This window comes from Pseudophryne corroboree, chromosome 4 (assembly GCF_028390025.1).
Source record: "Pseudophryne corroboree isolate aPseCor3 chromosome 4, aPseCor3.hap2, whole genome shotgun sequence".
Taxonomy (NCBI): Eukaryota; Metazoa; Chordata; class Amphibia; order Anura; family Myobatrachidae; genus Pseudophryne; species Pseudophryne corroboree.
In genome coordinates, this window is record NC_086447.1 from 397404841 (window position 1) to 397419201 (window position 14361).

At 46.8% G+C, this 14361-nt stretch overlaps 1 protein-coding gene across 1 annotated transcript in view; it reads right to left on the minus strand.

Moving 5' to 3' along the window:
* DST (dystonin) overlaps positions 1–14361 on the minus strand; it is a 1076884-nt gene that overhangs the window by 846406 nt on the left and 216117 nt on the right. The window lies entirely within an intron of this gene.

Below are 14361 nucleotides of genomic sequence, written 5' to 3' on the forward strand. Positions count from 1 at the left end.
CCACCAGAGACAGTGCAGTTGTTTGTTTTATTTAATATATCCGTTCTCTGCCTGAAAAAAACGATACACAGTCACACAGTGACTCAGTCTGTGTGCACTGCTCAGCCCAGTGTGCTGCACATCAATGTATTGTATATAAAGCTTATAATTGTGGGGGAGACTGGGGAGCACTGCAGGTTGTTATAGCAGGAGCCAGGAGTACATGATAAATAATATTATATTAAAATTAAACAGTGCACACTTTTGCTGCAGGAGTGCCACTGCCAGTGTGACTAGTGGTGACCAGTGCCTGACCACCAGTATATTAGTAGTATTGTATACTATCTCTTTATCAACCAGTCTATATTAGCAGCAGACACAGTACAGTGCGGTAGTTCACGGCTGTGGCTACCTCTGTGTCGGCACTCGGCAGGCAGTCCGTCCATCCATAATTGTATTATAATATATACCACCTAACCGTGTTTTTTTTTTCATTCTTTATACCGTCGTCATACTAGTTGTTACGAGTATACTACTATCTCTTTATCAACCAGTGTACAGTGCGGTAGTTCACGGCTGTGGCTACCTCTGTGTCGGCACTCGGCAGGCAGTCCGTCCAACCATAATTGTATTATATACCACCTAACCGTGGTTTTTTTTTCATTCTTTATACCGTCGTCATACTAGTTGTTACGAGTATACTACTATCTCTTTATCAACCAGTGTACAGTGCGGTAGTTCACGGCTGTGGCTACCTCTGTGTCGGCACTCGGCAGGCAGTCCGTCCATCCATAATTGTATTATAATATATACCACCTAACCGTGGTTTTTTTTTCATTCTTTATACCGTCGTCATACTAGTTGTTACGAGTATACTACTATCTCTTTATCAACCAGTGTACAGTGCGGTAGTTCACGGCTGTGGCTACCTCTGTGTCGGCACTCGGCAGGCAGTCCGTCCAACCATAATTGTATTATAATATATACCACCTAACCGTGGTTTTTTTTTCATTCTTTATACCGTCGTCATACTAGTTGTTACGAGTATACTACTATCTCTTTATCAACCAGTGTACAGTGCGGTAGTTCACGGCTGTGGCTACCTCTGTGTCGGCACTCGGCAGGCAGTCCGTCCAACCATAATTGTATTATATACCACCTAACCGTGGTTTTTTTTTCATTCTTTATACCGTCGTCATACTAGTTGTTACGAGTATACTACTATCTCTTTATCAACCAGTGTACAGTGCGGTAGTTCACGGCTGTGGCTACCTCTGTGTCGGCACTCGGCAGGCAGTCCGTCCAACCATAATTGTATTATAATATATACCACCTAACCGTGGTTTTTTTTTCATTCTTTATACCGTCGTCATACTAGTTGTTACGAGTATACTACTATCTCTTTATCAACCAGTGTACAGTGCGGTAGTTCACGGCTGTGGCTACCTCTGTGTCGGCACTCGGCAGGCAGTCCGTCCATCCATAATTGTATTATAATATATACCACCTAACCGTGGTTTTTTTTTTCATTCTTTATACCGTCGTCATACTAGTTGTTACGAGTATACTACTATCTCTTTATCAACCAGTGTACAGTGCGGTAGTTCACGGCTGTGGCTACCTCTGTGTCGGCACTCGGCAGGCAGTCCGTCCAACCATAATTGTATTATAATATATACCACCTAACCGTGGGTTTTTTTTCATTCTTTATACCGTCGTCATACTAGTTGTTACGAGTATACTACTATCTCTTTATCAACCAGTGTACAGTGCGGTAGTTCACGGCTGTGGCTACCTCTGTGTCGGCACTCGGCAGGCAGTCCGTCCAACCATAATTGTATTATAATATATACCACCTAACCGTGGTTTTTTTTTTTCATTCTTTATACCGTCGTCATACTAGTTGTTACGAGTATACTACTATCTCTTTATCAACCAGTGTACAGTGCGGTAGTTCACGGCTGTGGCTACCTCTGTGTCGGCACTCGGCAGGCAGTCCGTCCAACCATAATTGTATTATAATATATACCACCTAACCGTGGTTTTTTTTTCATTCTTTATACCGTCGTCATACTAGTTGTTACGAGTATACTACTATCTCTTTATCAACCAGTGTACAGTGCGGTAGTTCACGGCTGTGGCTACCTCTGTGTCGTCACTCGGCAGGCAGTCCGTCCATCCATAATTGTATTATATACCACCTAACCGTGGTTTTTTTATACCACCTAACCGTGGCAGTCCGTCCATAATTGTATACTAGTATCCAATCCATCCATCTCCATTGTTTACCTGAGGTGCCTTTTAGTTCTGCCTATAAAATATGGAGAACAAAAAAGTTGAGGTTCCAAAATTAGGGAAAGATCAAGATCCACTTCCACCTCGTGCTGAAGCTGCTGCCACTAGTCATGGCCGAGACGATGAAATGCCAGCAACGTCGTCTGCCAAGGCCGATGCCCAATGTCATAGTACAGAGCATGTCAAATCCAAAACACCAAATATCAGAAAAAAAAGGACTCCAAAACCTAAAATAAAATTGTCGTCGGAGAAGCGTAAACTTGCCAATATGCCATTTACCACACGGAGTGGCAAGGAACGGCTGAGGCCCTGGCCTATGTTCATGGCTAGTGGTTCAGCTTCACATGAGGATGGAAGCACTCAGCCTCTCGCTAGAAAACTGAAAAGACTCAAGCTGGCAAAAGCACCGCAAAGAACTGTGCGTTCTTTGAAATCCCAAATCCACAAGGAGAGTCCAATTGTGTCGGTTGCGATGCCTGACCTTCCCAACACTGGACGTGAAGAGCATGCGCCTTCCACCATTTGCACGCCCCCTGCAAGTGCTGGAAGGAGCACCCGCAGTCCAGTTCCTGATAGTCAGATTGAAGATGTCAGTGTTGAAGTACACCAGGATGAGGAGGATATGGGTGTTGCTGGCGCTGGGGAGGAAATTGACCAGGAGGATTCTGATGGTGAGGTGGTTTGTTTAAGTCAGGCACCCGGGGAGACACCTGTTGTCCGTGGGAGGAATATGGCCGTTGACATGCCAGGTGAAAATACCAAAAAAATCAGCTCTTCGGTGTGGAGGTATTTCACCAGAAATGCGGACAACAGGTGTCAAGCCGTGTGTTCCCTTTGTCAAGCTGTAATAAGTAGGGGTAAGGACGTTAACCACCTCGGAACATCCTCCCTTATACGTCACCTGCAGCGCATTCATAATAAGTCAGTGACAAGTTCAAAAACTTTGGGTGACAGCGGAAGCAGTCCACTGACCAGTAAATCCCTTCCTCTTGTAACCAAGCTCACGCAAACCACCCCACCAACTCCCTCAGTGTCAATTTCCTCCTTCCCCAGGAATGCCAATAGTCCTGCAGGCCATGTCACTGGCAAGTCTGACGAGTCCTCTCCTGCCTGGGATTCCTCCGATGCATCCTTGCGTGTAACGCCTACTGCTGCTGGCGCTGCTGTTGTTGCCGCTGGGAGTCGATGGTCATCCCAGAGGGGAAGTCGTAAGCCCACTTGTACTACTTCCAGTAAGCAATTGACTGTTCAACAGTCCTTTGCGAGGAAGATGAAATATCACAGCAGTCATCCTACTGCAAAGCGGATAACTGAGGCCTTGGCATCCTGGGTGGTGAGAAACGTGGTTCCGGTATCCATCATTACTGCAGAGCCAACTAGAGACTTGTTGGAGGTACTGTGTCCCCGGTACCAAATACCATCTAGGTTCCATTTCTCTAGGCAGGCGATACCGAAAATGTACACAGACCTCAGAAAAAGAGTCACCAGTGTCCTAAAAAATGCAGCTGTACCCAATGTCCACTTAACCACGGACATGTGGACAAGTGGAGCAGGGCAGGGTCAGGACTATATGACTGTGACAGCCCACTGGGTAGATGTATGGACTCCCGCCGCAAGAACAGCAGCGGCGGCACCAGTAGCAGCATCTCGCAAACGCCAACTCTTTCCTAGGCAGGCTACGCTTTGTATCACCGCTTTCCAGAATACGCACACAGCTGAAAACCTCTTACGGCAACTGAGGAAGATCATCGCGGAATGGCTTACCCCAATTGGACTCTCCTGTGGATTTGTGGCATCGGACAACGCCAGCAATATTGTGTGTGCATTAAATCTGGGCCAATTCCAGCACGTCCCATGTTTTGCACATACCTTGAATTTGGTGGTGCAGAATTTTTTAAAAAACGACAGGGGCGTGCAAGAGATGCTGTCGGTGGCCAGAAGAATTGCGGGACACTTTCGGCGTACAGGCACCACGTACAGAAAACTGGAGCACCACCAAAAACTACTGAACCTGCCCTGCCATCATCTGAAGCAAGAAGTGGTAACGAGGTGGAATTCAACCCTCTATATGCTTCAGAGGTTGGAGGAGCAGCAAAAGGCCATTCAAGCCTATACAATTGAGCACGATATAGTAGGTGGAATGCACCTGTCTCAAGTGCAGTGGAGAATGATTTCAACGTTGTGCAAGGTTCTGATGCCCTTTGAACTTGCCACACGTGAAGTCAGTTCAGACACTGCCAGCCTGAGTCAGGTCATTCCCCTCATCAGGCTTTTGCAGAAGAAGCTGGAGGCATTGAAGGAGGAGCTAACACGGAGCGATTCCGCTAGGCATGTGGGACTTGTGGATGCAGCCCTTAATTCGCTTAACAAGGATTCACGGGTGGTCAATCTGTTGAAATCAGAGCACTACATTTTGGCCACCGTGCTCGATCCTAGATTTAAAGCCTACCTTGGATCTCTCTTTCCGGCAGACACAGGTCTGCTGGGGTTGAAAGACCTGCTGGTGACAAAATTGTCAAGTCAAGCGGAACGCGACCTGTCAACATCTCCTCCTTCACATTCTCCCGCAACTGGGGGTGCGAGGAAAAGGCTCAGAATTCCGAGCCCACCCGCTGGCGGTGATGCAGGGCAGTCTGGAGCGACTGCTGATGCTGACATCTGGTCCGGACTGAAGGACCTGACAACGATTACGGACATGTCGTCTACTGTCACTGCATATGATTCTCTCAACATTGATAGAATGGTGGAGGATTATATGAGTGACCGCATCCAAGTAGGCACGTCACACAGTCCGTACTTATACTGGCAGGAAAAAGAGGCAATTTGGAGGCCCTTGCACAAACTGGCTTTATTCTACCTAAGTTGCCCTCCCACAAGTGTGTACTCCGAAAGAGTGTTTAGTGCCGCCGCTCACCTTGTCAGCAATTGGCGTACGAGGTTACATCCAGAAAATGTGGAGAAGATGATGTTCATTAAAATGAATTATAATCAATTCCTCCGCGGAGACATTGACCAGCAGCAATTGCCTCCACAAAGTACACAGGGAGCTGAGATGGTGGATTCCAGTGGGGACGAATTGATAATCTGTGAGGAGGGGGATGTACACGGTGATATATCGGAGGGTGAAGATGAGGTGGACATCTTGCCTCTGTAGAGCCAGTTTGTGCAAGGAGAGATTAATTGCTTCTTTTTTGGGGGGGGTCCAAACCAACCCGTCATATCAGTCACAGTCGTGTGGCAGACCCTGTCACTGAAATGATGGGTTGGTTAAAGTGTGCATGTCCTGTTTTGTTTATACAACATAAGGGTGGGTGGGAGGGCCCAAGGATAATTCCGTCTTGCACCTCTTTTTTCTTTTCTTTTTCTTTGCATCATGTGCTGATTGGGGAGGGTTTTTTGGAAGGGACATCCTGCGTGACACTGCAGTGCCACTCCTAGATGGGCCCGGTGTTTGTGTCGGCCACTAGGGTCGCTAATCTTACTCACACAGCTACCTCATTGCGCCTCTTTTTTTCTTTGCGTCATGTGCTGTTTGGGGAGGGTTTTTTGGAAGGGACATCCTGCGTGACACTGCAGTGCCACTCCTAGATGTGCCCGGTGTTTGTGTCGGCCACTAGGGTCGCTAATCTTACTCACACAGTCAGCTACCTCATTGCGCCTCTTTTTTTCTTTGCGTCATGTGCTGTTTGGGGAGGGTTTTTTGGAAGGGCCATCCTGCGTGACACTGCAGTGCCACTCCTAGATGGGCCCGGTGTTTGTGTCGGCCACTAGGGTCGCTAATCTTACTCACACAGCTACCTCATTGCGCCTCTTTTTTTCTTTGCGTCATGTGCTGTTTGGGGAGGGTTTTTTGGAAGGGACATCCTGCGTGACACTGCAGTGCCACTCCTAGATGGGCCCGGTGTTTGTGTCGGCCACTAGGGTCGCTTATCTTACTCACACAGCGACCTCGGTGCAAATTTTAGGACTAAAAATAATATTGTGAGGTGTGAGGTATTCAGAATAGACTGAAAATGAGTGTAAATTATGGTTTTTGAGGTTAATAATACTTTGGGATCAAAATGACCCCCAAATTCTATGATTTAAGCTGTTTTTTAGTGTTTTTGGAAAAAAACACCCGAATCCAAAACACACCCGAATCCGACAAAAATAATTCGGTGAGGTTTTGCCAAAACGCGTTCGAACCCAAAACACGGCCGCGGAACCGAACCCAAAACCAAAACACAAAACCCGAAAAATTTCAGGCGCTCATCTCTAATATATATATATATATATATATATATATATATATATATATATATAGATGCTGCAGCCGGCACTCTCTCCAACCAAACGTACATACCCAGGTGCCTCCTGTAATGGTCTCACAACCGTATGTATCAAACAAAAGCAGCGGCACTCTCAGGCTTTCAATTCAAATCAAACTGGACAAAGCGGCCACAGGTTCTGGTTGTAAAACCTGAACCTGTGGCCACTGTGTCCAGTTTGATTTGAACTGAAAGCCTGAGAGTGCCGCTGCCTTTGATTGATATATATATATTTGATATATATATATATATATATATACACGCCCATTTATGTAATGCACTGATAAGCAGAGGAAATAAAAGGGCAGAAGTCTGTAACAACTATCTATCTATCTATCTATCTATCTATCTATCTATCTATCTATCTATCTATCTATCTATCTATCTATCGTATCTTCATGGTTAGTCCCCTGTATTTAGTGCTCAGGTAGCGATTTGCTGAGACAGCTGTACAGCAGCTTGAAAAACAATTGCAGAAATCATTGCCTTATGTACACAGTTTTCTGTCATTAAACTAGCATCTCTAATATATAAATATATCACAGCTGTGAAAAACTGTAAATTATTATACATTCGATATTGTCAATAAATATTCTAGGTATTATGACATTACGTTTGTCTTGTTGCTTTTATCTGTAATAAGTGCAACAGTTAACACTATTCTTTTTCAATATCTAAAGGGGGGTACACACTACGCAATTTTAGCCTAAAAAGCAAGTTATCATTTATTTTTAGTCTTATATCATCCAGTGTGTATGGGGGTACTATTGGTGTAAGATGAATGATGCGCACTCCCGCACGTCGATCAGTGGTCAACAATATTGAGCTGACATGCAGCTCAACCCGTCAATGTCGGGCTGAGCTGCATGTTCGGGAATGCCGGCGATGACGTCACTGAACGTTATCATTGAACGATAACTTTCAGTGTGTACGCACTATATCGTTGAACGTTATATCATTCAACGATATAGTCGTCCGACGCCTAGTGTGTACCCGCCTTATCTATCTATCTATCTATCTATCTATCTATCTATCTAGCTATCGCAGTATACACTTTAATTGTATTGATAGGGGCCCCCACATGTTTGTTACCCAGGGGCCCCCTCACACCTTAATCTGGCCCTGCTCGCTACACCCCTGCCCGTACGCTTGCTGTTGGGGGCTAAAATCACAGCTGGCGCCCAAATTCAAATGCCCAACTGGGTGTCCTGTCCGACAAGCTGAGCGGCCGATTGGTAAGTGTGCATACTTACCTGGATCGGCTGCTCGGTCGGCAAGACAACGGGTCAGCTGATGTGTTGTCCAGGTGAGTACACAGCCTTACTCCAATCTAGCTTTTACTTCCATTTCTCTATCCTCCCCATCTCCACCTTTTCCTTCTCTGTCTCTCCCCCTTTTTTTACCATTGTTCCCTACCTTCTCTCTCTCTCTTCCTCCCATCTGTCTCTCTCTCTCTGGTGCAGGAAAGTATAGCAGAGGTTTCTGGGTGGTGCATAGTTACTTAGTAGTGGTTGATGTTGGTGGTGGTGACGGTAAGTATATTTAGAGTTGTTGGGTAGGTGCTGGGTGATGGACGGCATCATAGAGTTATATAATAGACTAGTTATCAGCCCGTGAAAATTACGGAACAACATAACAGTAATGTCAGTGCCAGCAGCTGTGTGCAGCTGAACAGAGCACCACTTGAATTGCTTAGTGTGCCATCTAGTGGCCATCTGCGGTCAAAACACTTGAATTCCCGCCCAGAAGCTGTGTTAGTCTGTTATTATATAGGACCTTTAATATATTTAATATATTTTCTTTCCTACTTAAGTAGGTAATACTTTTCTTTATAATGCTTTATTATGTCATAATATTAAAATTTGACAGCAAGTGTTTGGATCATTAGTCACTGCCTCTGGCTGTAAAGGGCTCACCATATTGTTTACTATACACTATAGAACGGAAAATATAAATTTTAAGCTCCCATTGGGAAATGATTAAATATGGGTTCTCTATGTAGCCTCCTCTTATGGGATGCAGTCAGTTTACCTCCAATCAAAATCCCGACGTTCAAAATCCCGACACCAATTGACCAATGGTCAAAATCCCGACAAGGTAAAAATCCCGACATGGACAAAATACCGACATTTAAAATACCGACAAGGTCAAAATACCGACATGTAAAATGCTGACAGGTCAAAATACCGACATGAGTTTTTCATGATTTTTTTTCATTGAAACTGACTTGTTCATACTTTACCATCCCAGTGGACCTGGAGGGGGAATATAATAGTGTGCCGAGCGCAGCGAGGCACCATGCCCGAAGCATGGCGAGCGCAGCGAGCCATGCGAGGGGATGCGGTACACTTTATATGGTGTCCATGTTGACTTATGTCGACATACACACACAAAAAAACGCACGTCGGTATTTTGACCTGTTGGCATTTTACATGTCGGTATTTTGACCTTGTCGGTATTTTAAATGTCGGTATTTTGTCCATGTCGGGATTTTGACCATCGGTCAATTGGTGTCGGGATTTTGAACGTCGGGATTTTGATTGGAGGTATTTCATACCGATCCCCCTCTAATGCAGCAGTGCCTAAGTAAAACAAGCAGCTGGAACTTCACTATAGCAGCACTTCAGAGACATCACAAGTCTATTCTAGCAATTTATATTGCCAAAACAGGCAATATGTTTTGGCATACTTACAGTGCTTGGTACGAAATCCCGGCAGTGGGGATCCCAACAGTCAGGAGACTGACAGCGAAATCCTGATGGTCAGTGTCCTGACAGTTCCCAGTAAGTATTTTCACCCTACCACTAATCCACAGACGGCGGTGCTGCTACTCCCACCTACTACAGCCACCATGCCTAGCCCTAGTTCTCTGAGTCTTTTATAGTACTGCAGGTCTCAGCAAGCACTGTCAGGTTATTCATACACACACTGCATCTAGGTACATATTAAGTAGATAACGACAGAGAATATAGCTGCACCATTGGCTATATGGCGCTATGTGCAAGTAAGAATATATACAGGGCTATTTTTGGGCTGGAACACCGTTCCTGAAGGTCTTTTCTAAAATGACATTATCAGGAACTGGGACTTCTCTGCTGTCACTGCTGCTGCCTCCGCTTTCCCTGTCTAAGCCTGCCTGAGAGGAGAAGAACGCACCGCACGTCTCTTCTTCCCCTCACTGTGTCCCATCTCCAGCAGCCAATCAGAGCTTGTGGACATGCAGCGGTGGCTCCTGATTGGCTGCCAGCCCACAAGCTTTGATTGGCTCACAAGCCAGTGGACATTTGAAATATGGCCGCCGGAAACGGGACACAGCGAGGGGAAGGAGAGGCAGCAGCAACAGCAGTGACAGGGTGAGCACTATTACCGGGGGCATTGTGTGTCTGGCTCTACTGGGGACATTGGGGCAGATGTATTAACCTGGAAAAGGCATAAGGAAGTGATAAACCAGTGATAAGTGCAAGGTGATAAACACACCAGCCAATCAGCTCCAATATGTAAATTAACAGTTAGGATCTGATTGGCTGCTGCCTTTATCACCTTGCACATATCACTGGTTTATCACTTCCTTAAGCCTTCTCCAGGTTAATACATCTGCCCCATTGTGTGTCTGGCACTACTGGCGGCAATGAATAATTGGCCCTACTGGGGTCAATGGGTTCACTACGGGTGGCCGGCGGTCGGGCTCCCGGCGACCAGCATCCCGGCGCCGGGAGCCCGACCGCCGGCTTACCGACAGCTTGGCGAGCGCAAATGAGCCCCTTGCGGGCTCGCTGCGCTCGCCACGCTACGGGCACGGTGGCGCGCTACGCGCGCCACACTATTTTATTCTCCCTCTATGGGGGTCGTGGACCCCCACGAGGGAAAATAGGTGTCGGTAAGCCGGCGGTCGGGCTTCCGGCGCCGGTATACTGAGCGCCGGGAGCCCGACCGCCGGCAAACAGAAGACCACCCGGGTCAATGTGTAACAGGCACTACTGGGGGCAATGTGTAACTGGCACTGCTGGTGTCATTATGTGTATACACGACACTGCTGGTGGCATTATGTGTATATACGGCACTGTTGGGGGCATTATGTGTGTATATTGCACTGCTGGGGGCATTATGTGTGTATATGGTACTGCTGGGGGCATTATGTGTGTATACGGCACTGCTGGGGGCATTATGTGTATACACGACACTGCTGGTGGCATTATGTGTATATACGGCACTGTTGGGGGCATTATGTGTGTATATGGCACTGCTGGGGACATTATGTGTGTATATGGTTCTGCTGGGGGCATTATGTGTGTAGATGGCACTGCTGGCGGCATTATGAGTGTATATGGTTCTGCTGGGGGCATTATGTGTGTATACGGCACTGCTGGGGGCATTATGTATATATACGGCACTGCTGGGGACATTTTGTGCATATATGGTACTGCTGGGGACATTCTGCGTATATATATATATATATATATATATATATATGGCCCTGCTGAGGACATTATGTGTATATATGGCAATGCTGGAGGCATTATGTGTTAAAAAAAAGTTTATACACCTATTGATGCCCTGCCCCTTTGGTAGCTCCACCCACATCACCCAAGTTTCCTGAACCTATTTCCCTACAAAAATAGCACTGCAAATATCTATTTTGGCTGATTACCACACTAGGATTTTGGGGAGTTTGTATCGAACTTATAACATTTTACCTTTTAATATACACATTTATGTTATAAAAAATAAGAATTTACTTACCGATAATTCTATTTCTCATAGTCCGTAGTGGATGCTGGGAACTCCGTAAGGACCATGGGGAATAGCGGCTCCGCAGGAGACTGGGCACAAAAGTAAAAGCTTTATGACTAGCTGGTGTGCACTGGCTCCTCCCCCTATGACCCTCCTCCAAGCCTCAGTTAGGATACTGTGCCCGGACGAGCGTACATAATAAGGAAGGATCTTGAATCCCGGGTAAGACTCATACCAGCCACACCAATCACACCGTACAACTTGTGATCTGAACCCAGTTAACAGTATGATAAACGTAGGAGCCTCTGAAAAGATGGCTCACAACAATAAACAACCCGATTTTTGTAACAATAACTATATACAAGTATTGCAGACAATTCGCACTTGGGATGGGCGCCCAGCATCCACTACGGACTATGAGAAATAGAATTATCGGTAAGTAAATTCTTATTTTCTCTGACGTCCTAGTGGATGCTGGGAACTCCGTAAGGACCATGGGGATTATACCAAAGCTCCCAAACGGGCGGGAGAGTGCGGATGACTCTGCAGCACCGAATGAGAGAACTCCAGGTCCTCCTCAGCCAGGGTATCGAATTTGTAAAATTTAGCAAACGTGTTTGCCCCTGACCAAGTAGCTGCTCGGCAAAGTTGTAAAGCCGAGACCCCTCGGGCAGCCGCCCAAGATGAGCCCACCTTCCTTGTGGAATGGGCTTTTACAGATTTTGGCTGTGGCAGGCCTGCCACAGAATGTGCAAGCTGAATCGTACTACAAATCCAACGAGCAATCGTCTGCTTAGAAGCAGGAGCACCCAGCTTGTTGGGTGCATACAGGATAAACAGCGAGTCAGATTTTCTGACTCCAGCCGTCCTGGAAACATATATTTTCAGGGCCCTGACTACGTCCAGCAACTTGGAGTCCTCCAAGTCCCTAGTAGCCGCAGGCACCACAATAGGCTGGTTCATGTGAAACGCTGAAACCACCTTAGGGAGAAATTGAGGGCGAGTCCTCAGTTCTGCCCTGTCTGAATAAAAAATTAGGTAAGGGCTTTTATATGATAAAGCCGCCAATTCTGAGACACGCCTGGCTGAAGCCAGGGCTAACAGCATGACCACTTTCCATGTGAGATATTTTAATTCCACAGTGGTGAGTGGTTCAAACCAATGTGACTTTAGGAGACTCAACACTACATTGAGATCCCAAGGTGCCACTGGAGGCACAAAAGGAGGCTGTATATGCAGTACCCCTTTGACAAACGTCTGAACTTCAGGCACTGAAGCCAGTTCTTTTTGGAAGAATATTGACAGGGCCGAAATTTGAACCTTAATGGACCCTAATTTTAGGCCCATAGATAGTCCTGTTTGCAGGAAATGCAGGAAACGACCCAGTTGAAATTCCTCTGTAGGGGCCTTCTTGGCCTCACACCACGCAACATATTTTCGCCAAATGCGGTGATAATGTTTCGCGGTTACATCTTTCCTGGCCTTGATCAGGGTAGGGATGACTTCATCTGGAATGCCTTTTTCCTTCAGGATCCGGCGTTCAACCTCCATGCCGTCAAACGCAGCCGCGGTAAGTCTTGGAACAGATAAGGTCCCTGCTGGAGCAGGTCCTTTCTTAGAGGTAGAGGCCACGGGTCCTCTGTGAGCATCTCTTGAAGTTCCGGGTACCAAGTCCTCCTTGGCCAATCCGGAGCCACGAGTATAGTTCTTACTCCTCTCCTTCTTATGATTCTCAGTACTTTGGGTATGAGAGGCAGAGGAGGGAACACATACACTGACTGGTACACCCACGGTGTTACCAGAGCGTCCACCGCTATCGCCTGAGGGTCCCTTGACCTGGCGCAATATCTGTCTAGTTTCTTGTTGAGACGAGACGCCATCATGTCCACCTTTGGTTTTTCCCAACGGTATACAATCACGTGGAAAACTTCAGGGTGAAGTCCCCACTCCCCTGGGTGGAGGTCGTGTCTGCTGAGGAAGTCTGCTTCCCAGTTGTCCACTCCCGGAATGAACACCGCTGACAGTGCTGTCACATAATTTTCCGCCCAGCGAAGAATTCTTGCAGCTTCTGCCATTGCCCTCCTGCTTCTTGTGCCGCCCTGTCTGTTTACGTGGGCGACTGCCGTGATGTTGTCCGATTGGATCAATACCGACTGACCCTGAAGCAGAGGCCTTGCTTGACTTAGGGCATTGTAAATTGCCCTTAGTTCCAGGATATTTATGTGAAGAGACGTTTCCATGCTTGACCACAAGCCCTGGAAATTTCTTCCCTGTGTGACTGCTCCCCAGCCTCTCAGGCTGGCATCCGTGGTCACCAGAATCCAGTCCTGAATGCCGAATCTGCGGCCCTCTAGAAGATGAGCACTCTGCAACCACCACAGGAGAGACACCCTTGTCCTTGGAGATAGGGTTATCCGCTGATGCATCTGAAGATGCGAACCAGACCATTTTTCCAGCAGATCCCACTGAAAAGTTCTTGCATGGAATCTTCCGAATGGTATCGCTTCGTAAGAAGCCACCATCTTTCCCAGGACCCTTGTGCATTGATGCACTGACACTTGTCCTGGTTTCAGGAGGTTCCTGACTAGCTCGGATAACTCCCTGGCCTTCTCCTCCGGGAGAAACACCTTTTTCTGGACTGTGTCCAGAATCATCCCTAGGAACAGTAGACGTGTTGTTGGAATCAGCTACGATTTTGGAATATTTAGAATCCACCCGTGCTGACGTAGCACTACCTGAGATAGTGCTACTCCGACCTCTAACTGTTCCCTGGACCTTGCCCTTATCAGGAGATCATCCAAGTAAGGGATAATTAAGACGCCTTTTCTTCAAAGAAGAATCATCATTTCGGCCATTACCTTGGTAAAGACCCGTGGTGCCGTGGACAATCCAAACGGCAGCGTCTGAAACTGATAATGACAGTTTTGTACCACAAACCTGAGGTACCCTTGGTGAGAAGGGTAGATTGGGACATGGAGATAAGCATCTTTGATGTCCAGAGACACCATATAGTCCCCTTCTTCCAGGTTCGCTATCACTGCTCTGAGTG